Source organism: Lagopus leucura, unplaced genomic scaffold (genome assembly GCF_019238085.1).
Source record: "Lagopus leucura isolate 7727_CA_CO unplaced genomic scaffold, USGS_WTPT01 Super-Scaffold_100001, whole genome shotgun sequence".
Taxonomy (NCBI): domain Eukaryota; kingdom Metazoa; phylum Chordata; class Aves; order Galliformes; family Phasianidae; genus Lagopus; species Lagopus leucura.
Genome location: NW_024962262.1, coordinates 80,160,180 through 80,179,548, shown reverse-complemented (window position 1 = coordinate 80,179,548; position 19,369 = coordinate 80,160,180). Strand labels below are relative to the sequence as shown.

Sequence of the window (19,369 nt, the reverse complement as noted above, 5' to 3'; positions counted from 1 at the left end):
TTTCTTTTCTTTTCTTTTCTTTTCTTTTCTTTTCTTTTCTTTTCTTTCTTTTCTTTTTTAATAGAGCCTCATTCAACACTACAATTTAATTTGTCTCAGGCTGCTGATCATTAATACTGTAATTCGTTATGGTCATGACACTTGTGTGGTTTGGAACCAAACTATTTTTTCTCTCCACAGTCACTATTCACCATGGATCTAGTCAAACATCTCATGACTAAATCCATAGCATGTACTTTGACCAAAAAGAAAAAGTCATAATAAAAAAGTAAATAAATGCAGGTGATTTCTGAATTTAAATAAAGCTACAGTTAATATTGCTTACACTGTGCACTTAAGCCAGTTACACTTAGTACTTCCTTAAATAGCACTTTTCATACCGTGGAAGATACTACTTCACAAATAGCTTTAGATGTTTTTCCCCTAAGTGGTGAAGCTGAGAAGTTGGGGCAGCATGCAAATCTTAAGGGACAACACGTAGCTAGTGCTTGAGCACCTCTTGCTGGCATTTCTGTGAAACAGTTTAGGTGTGAGTTCACAAGGAGGTCAACAGTGTTTTGCTCTTTTGAACTTGTGATGTAACTGTGAAAGGGGAAAAGTTGAAGCAAAATGGTGTATTTTTCTCTTCTCCAAATGGTAAGATAGGGATCATCAGGTTCTCTGGAACCAGCCTTATTTCTATTTTGAATTAGATAAAAAAGTTTGATTGTTTAACGTGGAGTGGGCAGGGAGGCCTTCCCAATGCTGCCAAGAATAAATTATAGAGAGTAATAAGAATATTAACAATATATTACATTAATGACGAGAGTGTCTAAGGTTGGTTTTGCATCACCCCCAGGAGGCAAAAAAAAAGTCAAGTTGAATTTTTTTTTTTGTATGTGCCTCTAAAACTTTGTCCAAACAAAATTACATCAAAAAGCCATGGGCACAAAACGACCACAATGAATGAAGTAAATAACATCATCTTGCCTTAAGTATTTACAACATGAATAAGCATGTGGTTGGAATAGGCAAACCAACAGAAGATGGGCAAAGTAATAATTATTGTTAAGGCAAGTTTGAATCTGCCTGTGGTTTATGCTTACTGGAGTAGCTTTAAATGAGCAATGACTGTAACTTTATCTTTTATTTCCCTTTGTTATGATTCTCTACTTCCTCCTCCGTATCTAACAAGTCCAATAATAGTTTAAGAGGGCAAAAGACCTTTTTCCTATCTCTTTATATGGAGAGGAAAATTTTCTGCCAAATTTTCTTAAGAGCAGATTAAAGGAAAGAAATTTTGAGGGAGAGGAATTAAATAAGAACATTAACGTAAAAATAACTTTTACAGCAATCCCAGTAAAAACAAAGAAAGAAAATGTAAAGATAAAATGCTTAGATAGCACAGGTCTTGGGCTAAAGCCAAACCAACATCACCAAGAAGAATTCCTTCTGCTACTGCTGTACTGTACAAGCAAAGAAAGCTTACAATGGTAATCACACCCAATTTTTTTCAATCATTTTTTAATTAAACTTCCACTTTTCTTCTCTTTTTTTTTTTTTCCTCACTTTCTCTTTCAACTTTTCACATGTACTAGCAGAAGCTAGTTCTAATATTTGATTTCACTGGAAAGATTCAACAATCGGAAGATTGGAAGATTCAACCCAATCTTCACAGAGATATTATTCCTATAATTGAAGGCTGTGCAAGGTTCCTGTCTCTTTGGATAGATTGAGAACAACCCTGTCTACTTGTCCTTCTTTGCTCTCTTCTCCTCCTCCTCCAGGCTATAGGATCTGGAAGGAGATGACAAGGAGGGCCTGGGAGTAACATAGCTTGTGTCAAGGTAAAGGAATGTTCATTAATTTAAGTGCTATTCATGAGGAAACCTAGCCTTTTGTGTACACAGAATAACAATCCTTTTCCCTTGGTCTTTGTGTCTTTGAGCTCCTATAATCTTCTTCATATATACACACACTGTGTATTGTCACGAGGCCAGATTATTATATTTACTCTTTATCTTATTACATTGCTTTTTCTTTTTTCCTCAGTAAAGATGCATTTGAAGCTTCTGTAATCAATATGAAATTGCTTTCTATTAGCAGAAACAATATATATATGTATTGGATATAATGTAAACACAATACATTATTGCAGGTACTAGCAAAGAATAAGTGACACAACAGAAGTGGCCAGTGCCTGTGGTATCAATTCAGTTTGCATTTATCCAAAATGTATTGAGAACACTTTAGCTAAAACCTAATTTGAAAGGCAAAAAAGAATGAGATTGAAGAGAAGATTTAGGAGAGGGAGAAAATACTGACAAAAGATAGAGGAAAATAAGGGGGAAAAGGGGAAAAATGAGAAAAAGGTGGCTTGTAAGGAAAAAGAAGGTTGAATGGGGAAGAAGGGAGATAATTTTTAAGTGTGTATTTTAAATGATATTTGACATCTCATGTTTAATTCTGCTGCTGTTGTCTGTATATACATACAAGCTAGCCTACAATGTGCAGAATTAAGAACAGTAGAGTGAACACCTAAAAATGTCAGTTAGTACAATTTTTACTATAGATTTACACATTTTACATAGGAAAAAAAAGAGATGAGGTGGAATCTATTAGAATTAACTGGAAGGAATTAACAAAGAGTCTCTCCATATTTTTGGGTGGACTTATATTTCAAGATGCTAAATCACAGAAGCACAGAATGGTAGGGATTGGAAGGAACCTCTGAACATCATCCAGTCCAACTGCCCTGCTAAAGCAGGTTACCTATAGCAGATCACACATATAGGTGTCCAAGTAGGGTCTTGAATCTCTCAGAGGAGGAGACTGCACCACCTCTTTGGTAACCAGCTCCAGTGCTCTGTCACCCTCAATTAAGATCTTTCTCATGTTCATACACAACTTCCTACACTCCGGTTTGTGCCCATTGCCCCTTATCCTATCACTGGGCACCACTGAAAAGAGCCTGGCTCCATCCACTTGACACCCACCTTTAGGTACTTATAAGCACTGATAACATCCCCTCAGTCTTTTCTTCTCCAGATTGAACAATCCCAGGTCTCTCAGCCTTAAATTCTTCTCTAGTGTAGTTTTGCCCTTATACAACTTGCTCATTTTTCTCATTCGGCTTCAGACTTTTACCTCTGTTTCACTCCCTTCTCACAAGTAGTTGTTTCTCTTTTGTTTTTGGTGGTAGATCACAGGCAATAAACTCAACAGATTCATTAGCTAATGTTTTGGCCAGTTCTTTGCCAGAATTTGCTTTGAATGTTGAGAACCAGAAGAGGGATAATGTAGATCAGGGTATGAAATCTGTGAATCTTCTGCTATGCATCTGTAGCTTCAGAGAAAAGTGTATGTTGTCCTGAACGTGATGAAAAGTATTACTGTATTAAAGGGTTTGTTATAAACAATGGCAGGGAGATGCTACTGAACTGAAACTCATTGATGCTTTTTTCCCATGAACACCCTCTAGAAATGAGACAAGACTTACATCCATGTTCTATACCTTTATTACTTTGCAAGCTTCTTTCTTGATGTGAAGATTTAAGAACTCTTTGTAGGTACCAATGAGAAAATAAAAAAGTATTCCTCTTATTGTATTTTTGGGAGACATTAGTCTGGAATATGTTGGTGAAATCTAACTGTATCTTTGAGATTCCAAGGAGTATCCTTTCTCTTGCATTATTTATAGTAACAATTATTAATTATGTAAGAACATATTTACTTAAGTCAAAACAATTAATTTGTATATTTGTAAGATATCAAGGAGAGCTTATACTATTATATAAATCCCAAGTCTATTATTGCATTCATTCTTGTATAAAAAATACATATTCTTTTGAATAGCAAAACTAGACACACCAGCATTCTAGAATTTAATCCATTAATAGGTATCTTGCTTGGTGTTACAGCATTTACTAATTAGTATGCAAGGGGTACATACTAATATACAATTTGCCCTGTAGCTGTGGTTGAAATACACCAGCCTTGTGAAAGTCATACCTGTTTAAGAGTGTTACTGGTTTTGCACAGAATGGCATAATAATAAGTTATGGTACCCATTTGTAACTTCACCTCTGTGAGCAACATTCAGGCTAGATCTATCCAGGCAGTTTTATTAGATGGTATCTTGTTATATGTACCGGGGATTGCCGGCCTTCTTATTCTGTATTGTAGAGCAATGATCCTGTTATGATGTGTCATGGGAATCTGGTTTGTGCAGGGCTGGGAGAACCAGCCAACACACTCATGTAAAATGTTCAGAAATTCTCTACCCATTGCTAAGGAGCGTTTCTGTACTTTGGAACAGACTGTGTGGAGACAAAACTTCTTTGGGTCCTGCTGGAAAGGTTGCCTTTATGCATCTTAGCCAGCTTTTGGGACTAGTTTAAACCCAGAAGTAGAACTACAAATGTAAAAGATAGATTACCTATTACCTGAAAGTTCCTCTAGAAATGCAGTCTAGCTGAAATAAATGTTAATTCAGTATTAAATAGGAATAGGTTAGATTTCTTTGTTTCCTTGACAGAGTTGCTTCCTGGGCTTACCAAAATATTCCTAGGCTGACTCTTAGCCTGCTTCCAGCCTGTTTGTAGATGCAATATGTCAGAATACACTAGGTCTTAAGTCTCCTTCTGGCTCTGTGCTTAATACTTGAGGAATAAAAGAAATTATTTCTGAAATAAGATTTATTTTCTTAAGATTTGTATTTGAAGCTACTCTAGAAGCTTTTAGAATTCGAGAAGAATGCTTCAGTCTGCAGAGAGAGTATAAATTAAGCAGTAAATTCAGTATTATGTTATTCGGCATTAATCATGCTGACTGAGGTGGGGTTTTTTTCAGAACAGCTAAGACAACACAGATATGCAGTGCCTATAAAATGTAACAGGAGCTACATGCATGCAACTCTTGCACAGTTCTGGAAGTCTCTGCTGTAGTGACTTTATGACTATTCTGAAGCCGTTTTGAAATCCTTTTGCCCCCTTTTTTTTTTTTCTTTTTTCTTTTTTTTTTTTTTTTTTTCTGCAGCTGATCACAGCATTTTTCTTTGCAAATTGTGACTGGTTTCAGCCATAACTTTCTGAAGTCTGAGTCCATTTCAAAACTTAAAAATATGTCAATTTTGAAGTACTTCACCTTTAATAACAGTAAAGGAGTAAGGGGACAGAAAACAAGGTCGTGATCTGGATTAAGAATACTTCTGATAGATTAGGTTTATGTTAGCAGTTTGGTCCTCTTTGGAATTTCTTGAGTTGAGAAGTTTGCTGGGTTTTTTTTTTGAATAGGTCAATCTTTCTGCAACTTTCATTTGCTCTGCTTGTCATCATTTCCTTGGCCTCAGGAAAGACTGCCTGACTTGTTTGTGTAAACCTGATGACAGAACTTGGACAAACAGGAAGGTAAGGAAATCACTATGCTCCTAATTCTAGGAGCACGGCAAACATGATCCATAGTTCAGGCAACATTTGGTTTTAATAATTGTTCTACAGAGAGGAGTGACGTTGCCCAGACAGAAAGCAGCATTCATAGGAAGTCAGTCAGAAAAATAGAGAAGGTATATTCAATCCTTTGAGATTTATTTGTGTAAAATTTAGCTTAAATGGAAAACAGAAACTACATATTGCTGTATAATTTTTTAATGGTCACAGCTTAGCCAAGTCCCTGAGGATAAAAAGCTTAAAGAAAATAAGCAATAAAAGAAATAAAATTAAAACAAAATACTCTAAAGTTCTCTGTAAAACAATCTTGAAGACTATCCAGAAAGTACATCTGTTCCTGGATGATGAAAATGTGCATGATAAACAACCAAACAGCAGTGCCACTGGCATGGCAGAATTCATTTTAAGCTTGTCAAGATAAAATTGTGAAACAATGATACTACCTCTTTTATCTGTAGATCTTAGTGCTTTACAAAATAAAATATAACAACCAAAAACCCATTCAGAGATGGAGAACTCCAACTCACAGGCACAATTTACTCAAGGCTGTGTATTACTGCCCTAATACAGATGGAAATAAAAGGGCATAAAACAATTAGATAGTGTTCAAAGAAGGCTACCAAGATGGTGAAGGGTAGCAGGGGAAAAACATGTGAGGAGCAGCTGAGGTCCCTGTGTTTGCTCAGCACAGAGCAGCGGAGCTGATGGGGGCCTCATGGAAGCTGCAGCTCCTCACAGGGAGCGGAGGGGCAACTCTGAGCTCTGCTCTCTGTGACAGCGACAGGGCCTGAGGGAAAAGCATGGAGCTGTGTCAGGGGAGGGGAGGTGGGGTTAGGGAAAGGCTCTTCACATGAAGGTGGTTGAGCCCTGGAACAGGCTCCCCAGGGCAGTGGTCACAGCCCGGGGCTGCCGGAGTTCAAGGAGTGTTTGGACATTGCTCTCAGTCACATGGTCTGATTTTGGGGTGGTCCTGTGTGGAACCAAAAGCTGGATCCTGTGATCCTTATGGGTCCTTTCCAACACAGGATATTCTGTGATTCTATGAAACAGTCTCCCAATTGTCCTAGACAACTGCCTTACTTTTGTGGGGTTTTTTTTTGAATCATTGGAAGACTCCCAAAGAGAGAGATTGCATGAGCAGTTTGCTTTCTGCAATTGCATAACTTTGCAAAATGATTATCTGAGTGGGGCTTTTTGTTTATCTATATGCAGACACAGCTCAATACCTGTTTCAATTATTTTTGAACAGTGATGATAAGATTAGTCCAATGTGTGAGTGCTGGACGTTTAAACCTAAGGATTCAGCTGGTGGAATAGGATCCCAGGATGCAAAAAGTTAGCTTAGCTGACTGAGCTTAGCCTGAATGTAATGCTGCCATCAGAGCATTCAAAGGCAAACAGCCAAACTCTGAATTCAGTTAGTGGAAGCACAGAGCAAGAGGCACAGATCCATACTCTTGTACCTTAGGGCCATCTCTTCAGCCTTTCTCAGGGGAAGTGGGAAACAGATGTAGGGTGATTATCCCCCTCCCAAGTTTATTTGTATGGATCAGATTTTAAATATTTGAAAAGTATGCACTAGAAAAAGTGTATGAAGAGCAAACTAAAACTCTTGTAATTATATTACATGATGCAATTCATCATGTGATGTATTACTAAGTATTACTAAGTTTTAGTAATCCTTATGTATTTTAGGTCTTCCAAATGACAAGATGGAAATACTTTTTGTTTGGAAACCATTGGCACTCCTTGTCACTAAATTGCTGCTGAAGCACCTGCATTCTTAATGACTCTAGGTTGTGAGTGTCCTCAAACCTCAATCAGCACAAGTCAGCTGAGGGTCACAACACACTGGCATTATGCATACTGCAGCAAATACAGATAAAACTGGCTTGTGCTGATTTAGAACTGTAATAGACTTGAATGTGAGGCGTAAGCCTATCTTGGGCACCGGCCATATTGCTTACACTGAACTATGCTGGAAACAGCTCTAAGAATAGGTTGCATTTCAGTAGCACCTAGGTGTTTAATGTACAGACAGACATAGTTAACTGGCAAGGCCGCACTGTTGCATGTCAAGGATTAACTCTCTACATTACATTTTTTAGACAGCTTGCCAAAATTCAGAGAAGAATAGAGCCATAAAGCTCCTCTAGTCAACAGTTTAGACTTGGAGTGACAATGGCTGGAGTCTGCTCAGTGTTAAGAGTTCCTCTAAGATGCTTGTACACACCAACCATTGTCTCCGTTTACTTGCTTAAGCCAGTATTTGGAAATGCCTCTGGACAAAGATTTTTTTTCTAACACATTTTAAATTCAATTTATAGCCTAGCCAACAGCTAGGAAGTGAGGGATCTTGATTTAAGCTCTTTTTTTCCCTGGATCCATTTTTATACTTCTGATTTTCCATGGCTGTGAGAGTGTGAAGGTGTCTGCTGGCAGTATCTAACTGATCTCCCATTTTGAAATTGTTTCTTTGCAATTCACAAAAGTGGGAATAGGTCCTGGTCTCCTGGGAGAATGCCTTCAGAAGCAGTCAAGCATAGGTTTTGATTTGGTTTTGCTTCAGGTATTTCTGTGTTTTAGAAAGAACTGAACAGGAAAGATTAAGAACATGGGTGAAAGCTGATTCAAGGGGTATTTTTTCATGATCTTTTTTTCTGAGTGCTTGCACTTTTCTCCTATTGTCCTCTGTTTCTTTGACAGTAGCAAATATCTGAGTCTTTTATAATCAGAGGGAAAGGCTTGAAGAGCTGCTTATTACAAAAAGGGAGCAATAGTAGAAATCAACTAGCCAAAACTTACAACAGATAAGTGAGCTATTTATAGGCCAAATAGAGATGATAATTAATTATTTTTCCTTTCATATTTCCAAATATCATCAAAAAATAAAAAATTCTGCTGGCTTATACTCTGCCATCACTTGCATTTGTTGACATTAGAAGAATGGAAAACTCCAGCAGACATATCAGTGCAACTGTGTTTGCCATAAGCTAGCACTTAAAATTGTTTTTTTTCCTGCATCGCATAGATTATCATAGAATTTTAGGCAAAGAAAGTCCTTACCTAGAATTAGAAGTATAGAAAATGACATCAGGAAAAAAAAACTTGTAAGAATACATCCATGTGATTTGGGGTTGAAAAAAATGTTAAGTAGGAATGTATTATAGCAAAATACTGTTTGGTTGTTCTGTGTTATCAGAGAAAGGCCAAAGTAGAGGAGCCTTAGACAGTATATGATATCTAAAAAGAAAACAGCACCTAGAAAGAAAAACAACTGAATTTAAATTCAAGAAAAACCATTACAACCGAGAACAATAATAAGCCGAAACAATGTTAGTTAGGGTTTTTAAAGGAGGTAATGAGGAATAAGGGCATCTATTACAAAAATCAGCTCAAAAGAGAAAAAAAGATAAAGGGTCTGATATAAACATGGTGTATAACGGAATGGGTTTTTCATCAGCAAAGAATTAATGTGACATATGCATCCATGATCATTGAGTTCAGGGCAACATATTGCTTTCTACTAGTGGAGGAAGCCTGCCTTGCCAACTGCCTTGCCAAAATTGGTCTAGGTACCCTAATTTCTATAAAATTAGATAATTTTTTAAGGGAAAGTTCTGTCTTGTTTAATTTTCATTCTTCCTTGATGTCTGGAACTAGAAAAACAAAATACCATGAAATGTTATGATTGACAATGTTTCTGGATAATAAAAATGAGAATAAGTGCAAATTTTGCAATTGCTTTACCTCGCTTCTTTTCAGAACAAAGCATTTATCTAAACAGCTGACCCGTTTTGTTCACTCACTAACACTGCTTTGAATATTCTCTTCTGCTATTTTCTTAAAACCCTCAAAGTTCTGTTTAATTGTTGAGTGAGCTTCTACTTCTTCTCCATTCTTTAAAAGTCTTCATTCTTGCTCACTTTTGATTTTCGTTATTCAAGCATACTATTTTTATCTGGCTAGATCTGAGGTAGAGTTTTAATTATGTTATTTTTATCTTGAGAAGCCCGTGTCTATTATGGAATGTTTTACATCCGCAATCTAGTCCCAGTACTGTTTGTTTGATAAATATTAGTAATTATAGAGTTATATTGTTCATAAGAATTGTACTTGTCATAATTAAAATGCATGATGGACAGCTGTACCTTTAGAGGTCTAATTTATGCAGAACAAACAGAAATGACAATAACATATTTTTATTGTCAGTCAGATGTAGATTCCCACGAGACAAGTAACTGCAGTTCTTTTTTAAGTTTTCTAAAGAAATCCCCCTGATGATATTTCTCAGCCCTTCTCAATCTTTGGGTTTCTGGGTTTGTCCAATCTGGTGAATGGTGAGGAAGAAAACTTGGAGAAAGTTGAGAAAAGGACATTATCTTCCTACGTGAGGAAACTCAGTGGGAATCCCTGAATGGAATATATTCCCTTTTGTGAATATAACCTGAATATGTGTAAACTTGATACAGAGCAGTAAAATCCTGGTGACATCATCAGGGCCAAGTAAAGCATCTCTAGATACAGATGCCTTTGGGATTTGACTTTGATGTAAAAACATATGAAGAAAATTTATATTTCATTTGTTGTCTGTATCTTTATGCAATTTTGTAAGTGCGTGATTCTGAATTTGCTCATTTTGCCTTTATGTTATGACATGAAATTCAAATGACTTCATATTAACTGTTTAATGTTGGTGCATTAATGCATAATATTCCTGTGGGGCATGATGATTTTGAAATATAGCAGCCATGTGTTTTTCCTAGATATCTGGAAAGTAACAAGTTACTATTAATGTGGAAGTTTCTAAAAGAGGAAAGATTCTTCTGAAAGAAGAAGGACTGCCGATTGTCAGGGCTCCATGCTTTGAGGTAATCAGGCCTACATTTCTTAAAACTGTAGTAACTAATAACATGGTAGTTCAAAATATTCTTCCCTTATGGGCAGGCCTCGTGTGACACAACTACAAGTTAATCAGGGCTAACCAAACATTTAAGGAGAAAAAAACATCACATCAGATTAACATTCTGTATGTGAGCACAAAATCATTGCAGTGTACTGGCTTTATTTTTGAGCTTTGGGCTCAGTTTTGGGCTCAATGCAGGTTTTATTTCTTTTGTTTTAATATGTTTTTTTTACTTGTGGAGTACTCCCTGAAATATGTTACATGATTAATTAACAGCTCTGTTAGACAGACTTTCTATGTCTGTAGCAGTTAATAAGACAGACACAAAACAAAAATTTATGATCTAGCAATTTTTGCAGCAGTGCTAAATCCAGAGAATGGGAGAGGAGCAGGAATCTGCATTAGGAGATATTCTTCACAAGAAGGATTTTGTGTACGCCATCGCAGCAACTTCAGGGTTAGTGATTTAGAGCTGTTAGGCATGTTGGTATCCAAAGAAAAATGGGACAGGATGAAGGGTCACCTTGATGTGCTGAGGTGCTTTCTGGACACCATAATATCCACAGATGAGATTACTCTCTGAGGCCATGCCGCAAAATGGGGAGCTTCTAAGTAAGAACACAAATCTTCTCAATCTGCTTGCCCATCACAGAGCCAGATGGAGGATTCACTGTCTTGGTGTTCATAAAATATAGAATGCCCTTCCAATCAGTAGAGTTGTTAAATTTGGAAAAGCAGATATTGTTGAACTGAAAACTAGATTTCTGAAGTTAGTAGGCTAAATTTCTAGCAAAGAGAAGGTAAATGAACTGGATATAAGTCTACTCAAAAAATGTTCATAAAAAACAATACATCACATGCTGAGGACAGAGTTATGTTATAAAATTTTATTTCCTCTTGCTCTTTCTGTAGATGCTAAAGGATTTAGGTAATTGTTCTATTTGCACAGCTGTACAAAATGCCATATTTCAGATAAAATAGAGGTGATGAAACAGACCCATATTTTGCCTGCATTCTCAATCCCAACACCTATATTGAAACTGCAGCATGGTTTGTCTTTGAAAGCAGTATGGAAGTGTGCATCTGAGGAGAAATAAGTGCACCTAAGGAGACTTGACTGGCTACTCATTTATATGCCTCTTTTTCATCCAGGGTGCTGATTCATATTTAAGAGAAACTCCACTGGAGATGGCAACACAGATTATATGATCATAAAATCAGTGTAAGTAGCATCAGAAACAGATCCATTAGCTCTAATTAGGAAGTGTAGTGTGATCTTATTTCACTGCACTGTATGCAGGCTGTAAGGCTGTTATTCCATGTGACAGACTTTTTTTTTTTTTTTTTTTTTTTTTTTTTTTTTTTTTTTTTTGGCACTTAATTTGCACATAGAATTAATGGTAATGTATCCAAGAACTGATGTTACTGATATACAGCATTAGCATTGCTCTCTCTATCCCCAACTTCTGCTCAGAAAAGAATTCAAAAAGAGAGAAAACAGCTTATATTCAGAGGGGTTTGCTGTCTTCTACAGTGAACCATTTTAGCAGGGTGAGGGAGGTGATCCTGCACCTCTGTTCTTTGCTGGAGAGGCCTTACTAGAGTCCTCAGTACAGAAGAGACATAGACTTGTTGGGGTGCATCCAGAGGGGGGCCACAAAATGGTCCTAGGCATGGAATATCTTTCCTGTGAGTACAGGCTGAGAGAGCTGGGGCTATTCAGCTTGAAGAAGAGGAGGATCCAAGGTTACCTGATAACGGTCTTTCAGTATGTCAAGGGGAGCTACAGAAAGGAAGGAGAAAGACTCTTTAGCAATGTCCATGGTGATAGAAAAAAGGGAAATGGCTTCAAGCTTAAAGAGGGTAGATTTAGGTTGGATATATGGAAAAAGTCTTTTACAGTGAGGATGGTGAGGCACCGCAACAGGTTACCTAGTGTTATGGTTGATGCCCTGTCCCTGGAGACTTTCAGGACTGTATAAGGCCCTGGGCAACCTGACTGAGCTGAGGATGTCCCTGTTCATTGAAAAAGAGCTGAACTGGATGATCTTTAAAGGTCCTTTCCAACTCTAAGGATTCTATGATTCCATGGTAAAATGGAAAGACTGTTATTTTTTTTTTCATGGTGCTGTAAAACATTTCAATTAATTGAGCATTTCTATCAGGATGCAGCTTTTTCCTTCTTCTGGAAAAAGGAAAATTCTGGTGACAGATTTTTGCCTAAAAAAGATTTTTGTCTTAAAACCTTTCACCCGCTGACTAACCTGCGAGGTTTAATAGCTGGAAGACATCTGTAGGCAAAAGTAAGACAAACAAGTTCATCCAGGAACTGTATCATGCTTCCAACATGTGGCAACATGAGTGCCTCTTCACCATCTGTTATTTGTGTGAGGATTTTATTATGTAAATGACGGTACACACTGCGCTCCAAACAAAGGAAACTGATTCCCCTTACAGCATGTTGCAACTGCCAGGCTTCTGTGTCAGCTCTGAAACAAATAGTGAAAACAACAGAGAAGTGGCAGACAGTTCTACTTGTCCTCCCAAAAGCAGCAAATATTGTTAAGAGGAATTTTTTTCCATTTATTATGACTCGAAAAGACAGTTAATGAAGTACGTAATAGCAGGCAGGTGATACTGCTATATTAAAACAAACAAAAAACACATGCAGATCCTTTGCTCTGCTTCTTAAAAATGAAGGCAACACTTAAAACAGATTGAAGAAAACTCTGTAAAACTATGGGGAGTCCTAAAACTGTCTCTTCTCATGGAGAGCCAAAAATATAGCTCTGAGCTGTTAAATCATCTGCTACAGACAACATCTATTGTTGTGGTTTTGGACTGGAAGTATGTATCCTGCCCTACATCATGGTTTAAAATTTCCATTAAATTACCAATTTAAATTGAAATGTAATTATCTTAACTGGCATATTTTTGGCAACTGTGATAAAGAAAAAAAACACTCCCTATGCTACACTGGATCGAGTAAAAACCCATAGGACTTCTAACAGTGGCCCTTAATCAAAGTCTGCAAAGACACAAAGGCTTTGAGCTAATGTATGCCAAGCCATGTTAGACAGCATGGCATTGCCTAGAGCATCCTTCTGGTGGCGTTTATTGCACCTGGTGCCCTAGGAAAAGAAATTGTATACAAGGCTGTAAATATTCTGTTTTCTTTATAACCACCTACCAAGCAAGAGTAGTTGTTGCGATAGCAGCATAATATTTCATGAGAAAGAAAATGCACTAGTTTTATTAATATATTAAGTGTTTCGTCGTCAAGTGGTTATTTTCCTCATCGCGAATTTTATGTGGTTTAATGTAATTAAATATCATTGCACTCATGGATTTAGCTTAAATCTTAATTTGATAACTGGAAAAGCTGTATGGAAAAGGGATTAATCATTTTTTTTTCAAGAAAACTTAAAGAGAAGTAATTGAAGTCAATGCCAGACTTGGCCAAATTGATGATTTAGGAATGACTGGTTACTTGCTACGTTGTGTTTATATGATTTCTTATACTTGGTCATGTCAGCTTTTCCTGACATAATTATGATTAAGTGTTGAACTTTACAGATAACCAACTGCTGTTGTTACATCGATTGGTTGTTTTTATTAATGTGTTAAATTTTGTGGTTGCAACAGGAACATATTTTGTGGTAGAGCAACTAATACCTAGATAATTCTGCCATGAAACTATCTAGTAGCCCAGTTTTAGCAGATATTCCTTTTGTTTTTGTATTTATTTTTTTCCCTGCTTATTCATTCACATTCAGTTTTCTTAAGGATAATTCTTAAAAATGTTTTCATGCTGAAGGACAAACTTGTATTACTTTTTTTTTTTTAACAGATAGCACTGAGAAAACAGAATACCATTACCACTCTTACAAACATTGGTTTGGGGTGTGTTTTTTTTATGTTCACAATTACAGTTCCACAAAATGTAGTTTCTGTTAATACTTGTCATGTTTTGCTTGTAGAATTAGAAATCAATGGCATGGTGGGTGGCAGACAATCCAGGAGATTCCTGGAGTCTGTCAAAGACAACTTCCTGGTCCAGGTAATAAATGGACCAATCTGAAGTGAAACCTTACTAGACCTCGTGCTCACCAATGCAGAGGAGAGTGTTAGAGAGGTTAAGATTGGAGGCAGCCTGGGCTGTAGTGACCATGCCTTGGTGCAGTTTGTGATCTTGAAGAATGCAGGCCTGGCAAAAAGCAGAGTTAGGACCCTGTGCTTTAGGAGAGCAAACTTTTGGCTGCTCAAGGAACTGCTGAGTGGGATTCCCTGGGGAACTGTCCTTAAGGGCAGTTATATTGCAGTGTCATAGTCCTTCTCTCTTGTGGTGCATATCTTCTTACCAAAAATTTAGATACTACTTGAAGTTAAATTTTTAGATAGATAGTCATCAAAGGTGATCACATCTTTGTGAAGTGAAACTGTACTGAAAGTGTGAAAGACTTATTACATACATTCTTTCCCAACACACTTTTTAAAATTGCTGCTTACTTCACCAGTACTTCTGAATCCACTCACCTTCTATTTTGTGAACATTTTCATAAGTATGAGTAAATAAAACCTTTTAATTTTTTGTCTGGTTTGCTGTCATTTGAATTTTATTCTTTTCATGGTGAGCTGACGGATGTAGGTTCCTTACTTACAGCACAGAGCTGAATTTTGTTGTATCTGTAGCGTTCCCATCATTTTTCCATCATGCAGTGTTTTATATATCACATAATTATCAATAATTGTTCTAGATTCTGAAGCATAAGAGGGGTCCATTCAAACAGGAATGCCAATTTTCTTCTTTTTGTTGACATACAAGTTGTTATATGAAAGTATAACTAAGCATTCTAATGTAACTACTACTTTTTTCTATCTGTGTATGTAAACTAATGAAAATTTGTATGGTTGAAGTCTTCATACTCTAAAAAGCCTGCAAATTGTCCCACGCAAAGTTACAGCCAGTCATTTGTTTTTTGTTTTTCAGAATGCCTAAGCACAGAGGAAGAGGCTTATTCACACAAGACTCACTGATTTAAAGAGGAGCCAAAAAAAAACTTGTGAGAAGAATTAGTTCTCTCTAGCCATATTTGCAGTGGGGGGACTTCAGCTCAGGGAAGGCTGTACTGCCTAGCTGCTCCTGGAGGTCCATGGAAAAGGGATATGGCCACCACTTCCCAGGAGCTTGGCTGAGGCTGCCACCACACTCAGACTAAGCCACTGGGGTCACAGGAGTGGGATGCTAGAAGACATTTTGTGACTTCCACAGGATCTGAAGTTTCAGCCACTGGAATTTCCTTCCAAGGCCTTTGGTTGACCAATGGGAGACTTAGAAGGCATGAAAAGAACTGACCAGTTGTCTAACCTAATAACTTCTCAGAAGAAAATGCTCCAGTACTAGTTTTGGACTCCAAGGAAACTAAGAAATGAAGTTGTAGCTTGGATTCAGTCATTCTTTATGGCATTTGGGCATGTAAAACCCTGATGAACCATAAGCAAAATGAAAGAAAGGACAATTGTAAACAAGGTCTTTCAGCGCGAATTTTAAATCCAGGATGACAAATGGAGGTATATCAATGCAACAACTACAGCAACTTCAATCATTTTCCTATATGTAGTTACTCAAAATTCAAGTTGACAGGTATGCCTCACCTAAATTCTGATATGTGTCATCTCCTGATTTACAAATGCTTGGTTTTGCGGAACAAATAAAATTCTTACCCTGTTACTTAATGGTGCTGAAGATATTTCCTCTCTTATCTTTTGTTATCTTCTTTTTCTGTTGCTACTCATATCTGTCACCAGTCATATATTTAAATGCTTCCATAGATAACCTGTTCTATGACTTTCTCAAACTTCTATTTTAATTCACAATGTTTTTTCCCTTTCTTTCTGTATCATCAGTGTACAATCTCCAGAGTACCAAGCAACTCACAGAGCAGCTTGAAAAGCTGCATCACAGTGAACTCAATGTCTGAGAGTCAGTATTCTTTGCAAATGCTAATGGCTTTGAGCAAATCAGTTTATTTTTCAGTGTTTCCCTGTTCCCACCATTTCTAGTAATGCAGATAGAGCTATTCTCTTTTCTGAGCAAAATGTAATCTGGCAAATTGGGTTGGTAGCAGGAAAAGGGGAGAGCTTTCATCATCAGGATAAAATGGACCTAAAGGTTTTATAAATTAAAGGCCAATTATTCCCCGGGGTGCATGGTGGGCTTTCCACAAGCAATCAGTCTTGTGAATCTGAAGACAGAACAGGGCCTTGACTGTCTGTATTTGGACTTTGTCAGGCCATTTGTTTGTGACCAGAATTGTATTGTTGTTCTGGTTTTCAATAAAGGGATGTTCACTGAGGCATCACATTGATATTTTTGAAGTACGTTCCATGTTTTCAAAGAAACAAATTTATCAGCAACGAATTGAAATGTCTAGCTGTTTCTGTATGCTGTGGAGATTTCACATCATGCTGCTGTGCATGCATTCATTTTTCACCTGCTGGATGTAATGGGAATGAGTTCACTACAAGAATGAAAGCATGTTAACAAGGAAGTGATTTGGCCAAACCATACTTCTTCCTCCTAACAGATAAAAAAAGCCTTGACAAACAAAAGCTGAAGACAAAAGCTTGTTTTCATTAATCATAAATCAGAGATGATCCCCAAATAGTACAGTGGGAGGCAATGTTGGCAGTAGACCTGTGGGATTTTAACAAGCTCAGCTTCCATTCATTGTTTTACCTGTATCTAGGTTAACTACTGTCTGAAAGAGCTTTGTGGGAAAATCTCATCATATTATCTTCAATTAAAAAGCTGACTATTTGTAGAAAAACTCTTCAGGCTTTCATTTCCAAGTCCTGTACAAGGCAGAAACTTTGTCTAAGGTATTAAAAATCCCTCAGTGGATGTGTAAAATATGGCCTATAGTAAGGACCTTGAGATGTTCCACTGAGTATGTTCACAAAATTTGAGTAAAGATGTTGTTCCAGCTCCTGAGAGCTGAAAAGCTTCCTGCAAGACCAAGTGGCCAACCAGACTGATTCTTTGGACATTGAACCTACAGAGTAACCTGCTAATATATCACATAGAGCCATGACTGAAAATGCCTGGCTACTATCAGACACATCTACACTTCTGGAACCTATGGACCTCAGTCTGCATCGTGCTTGCCAAGATTGCAATATCTGGTATGTTTTCTGCAGTATTTCTTGGCAAAAAGAGCAAGGCTAGAGATGAAAGTTTGAAAGATCTCTTAAAGGAGTATTTTAAGCCTAGGATGAATTCTTGAAGTCCCTAGTACAGATGAAACATCCAACTAGATACTGGGGGTCAGAAGTAGAAAAGAGGAAGAGAGAGGGAAAAGAAACTACATTCAAGGAAGGTGATTCTGTTTGGAAAAAATGTCTCATACAGTTTGGCACCTAACTCTTATCATGCTGTTGCCAACTTGCAAGTTCATATGAGGATTATAGCAAGTTACAGGAAGAATAAAATGTTAATCATGTGCAGAACCTTAGTGTTGTATCCACGCCATCTAGTTCAACAAGAGTAATAGCACACAGACTAAGTGATTACAGAATGACATAAGTTTCTTTTCCACTTGAATTTGAAAATGTATTTCCATTTAAAGCTTAATTTTTATGTGTTTCATCCAAAATTAAGAAAACAAGAGGATGTGCTTTTCAAGCACTATATATAGACTGGATCTGGCATCAATTTTTTTCTAACAGTTAGCTGTGTTAAAAGTAGTGACTTTTAACATAGTATCTAAAAACTTATCAGCATTTTAGGGTGGCTCAAAAACACAAAGGTCAAGGAGTTGGGGAAAATCAGTGATAAGGGTAGTTACTCAAAAGACTTAACTGCATGCCGCAGCTTGTGTCCTCTTAACATATTACAAAACCTCCTATTTAAAGTGTAGCAGATCTATTGAAATGGGGTCTGAGACTGGATATAGCACAACAGAATTAAAGAATATTTAATTCGCATTTTAAGAGCTGCAAAGTTGTTTTTTTGGGTTTGTTTTTTGTTTGTTTTTATTTTTATTTTTCTGTATTTTACATTCGTAACTATGAATTTTACTCTCATCAATTGAGGTCAAAGATCTTAATTCACATAAAACTTATCATTATTACAAGAAAAAGTAAGCCTTTCATTAATGAACTATGCACTAGAAAGTCTGTTTAGCTGATTAAACTTTTCTATTCCTGAATTTTTTTATGCATTATAATCACCTCCTTGAAAACCTTCTTTCTGCTTGTAATTGGCTACAGACTCGATGGAAAATATTTGGTCTTTTCCTTTCACACAATACAAATGGCATGCTAATTTTTGCCCATGGAAAATAAAGTTTTCAAGTACAATAAACATCTTTATTATCACCTTAGTATGCACTGGAGTCATTCTGATGTATTGCAAACACGCTGGACCCAGGAGTTCATATATGTGTAGCAAAAATATATAATTTTGTCTGTTGTTGTTGTTTGTTTTAAAATAAAAGAAATTCTTCAGAAACTTGCTCAGGGTGAGTGGGCCTACTTATTAGAAATGACTTCTCCAAACTTCTGTCTACAAATTAATGTTGCACTTTGGAGAAAACAAATTTATTTCGGAGAAAGTGTTGGCATTGCATTTCTTTATTTCTTGCTATTTTTTCTTTGTTTGATAGATCAGATTTCTTGTGCAGTGCTTTCTTTTCTTGTTTATTAGAGTTATTAGTTTATTTATGGTCTATTGGCGCACAACAGTTCTTTAAGCTTATAGTATCTACTTTGTTGTCAGTAAGAAAGATGAGAAGCAAAAGTGTGAAGGGTTTTCCTAGGGTAAAACAAGAATGATAAGCATTTCAAGTGAGAAACTGAAGTGAGTGAAGAAAAGCTGGACTGCAGAAAATGAAGATGAGACTGTCAATTTGCATGAGTAAGTAACATAGTGTTGAGTTTTATCTTTAAAGCAATTATTATATCTGGTTTATATTCAGCTACTTCACATTGTCCAACATTTTTGCAATATAATGCAGTAACATTTTTTAATTTATTT

At 36.8% G+C, this 19,369-nt stretch overlaps 1 long non-coding RNA gene across 3 annotated transcripts in view; it reads left to right on the top strand.

The window, feature by feature from the left end:
* Positions 1–16,588, top strand: part of LOC122177299 — a 321,677-nt gene extending 305,089 nt beyond the window's left edge. For all 3 annotated transcript variants that reach the window (XR_006178042.1, XR_006178041.1, XR_006178039.1), the window contains 4 exons: positions 5,274–5,387; positions 10,193–10,297; positions 11,485–11,554; positions 15,323–16,588. This is a non-coding gene — a long non-coding RNA (uncharacterized LOC122177299). The remainder of the gene's footprint in view (positions 1–5,273; positions 5,388–10,192; positions 10,298–11,484; positions 11,555–15,322) is intronic.
* The last annotated feature ends 2,781 nt before the right edge of the window (positions 16,589–19,369 follow it).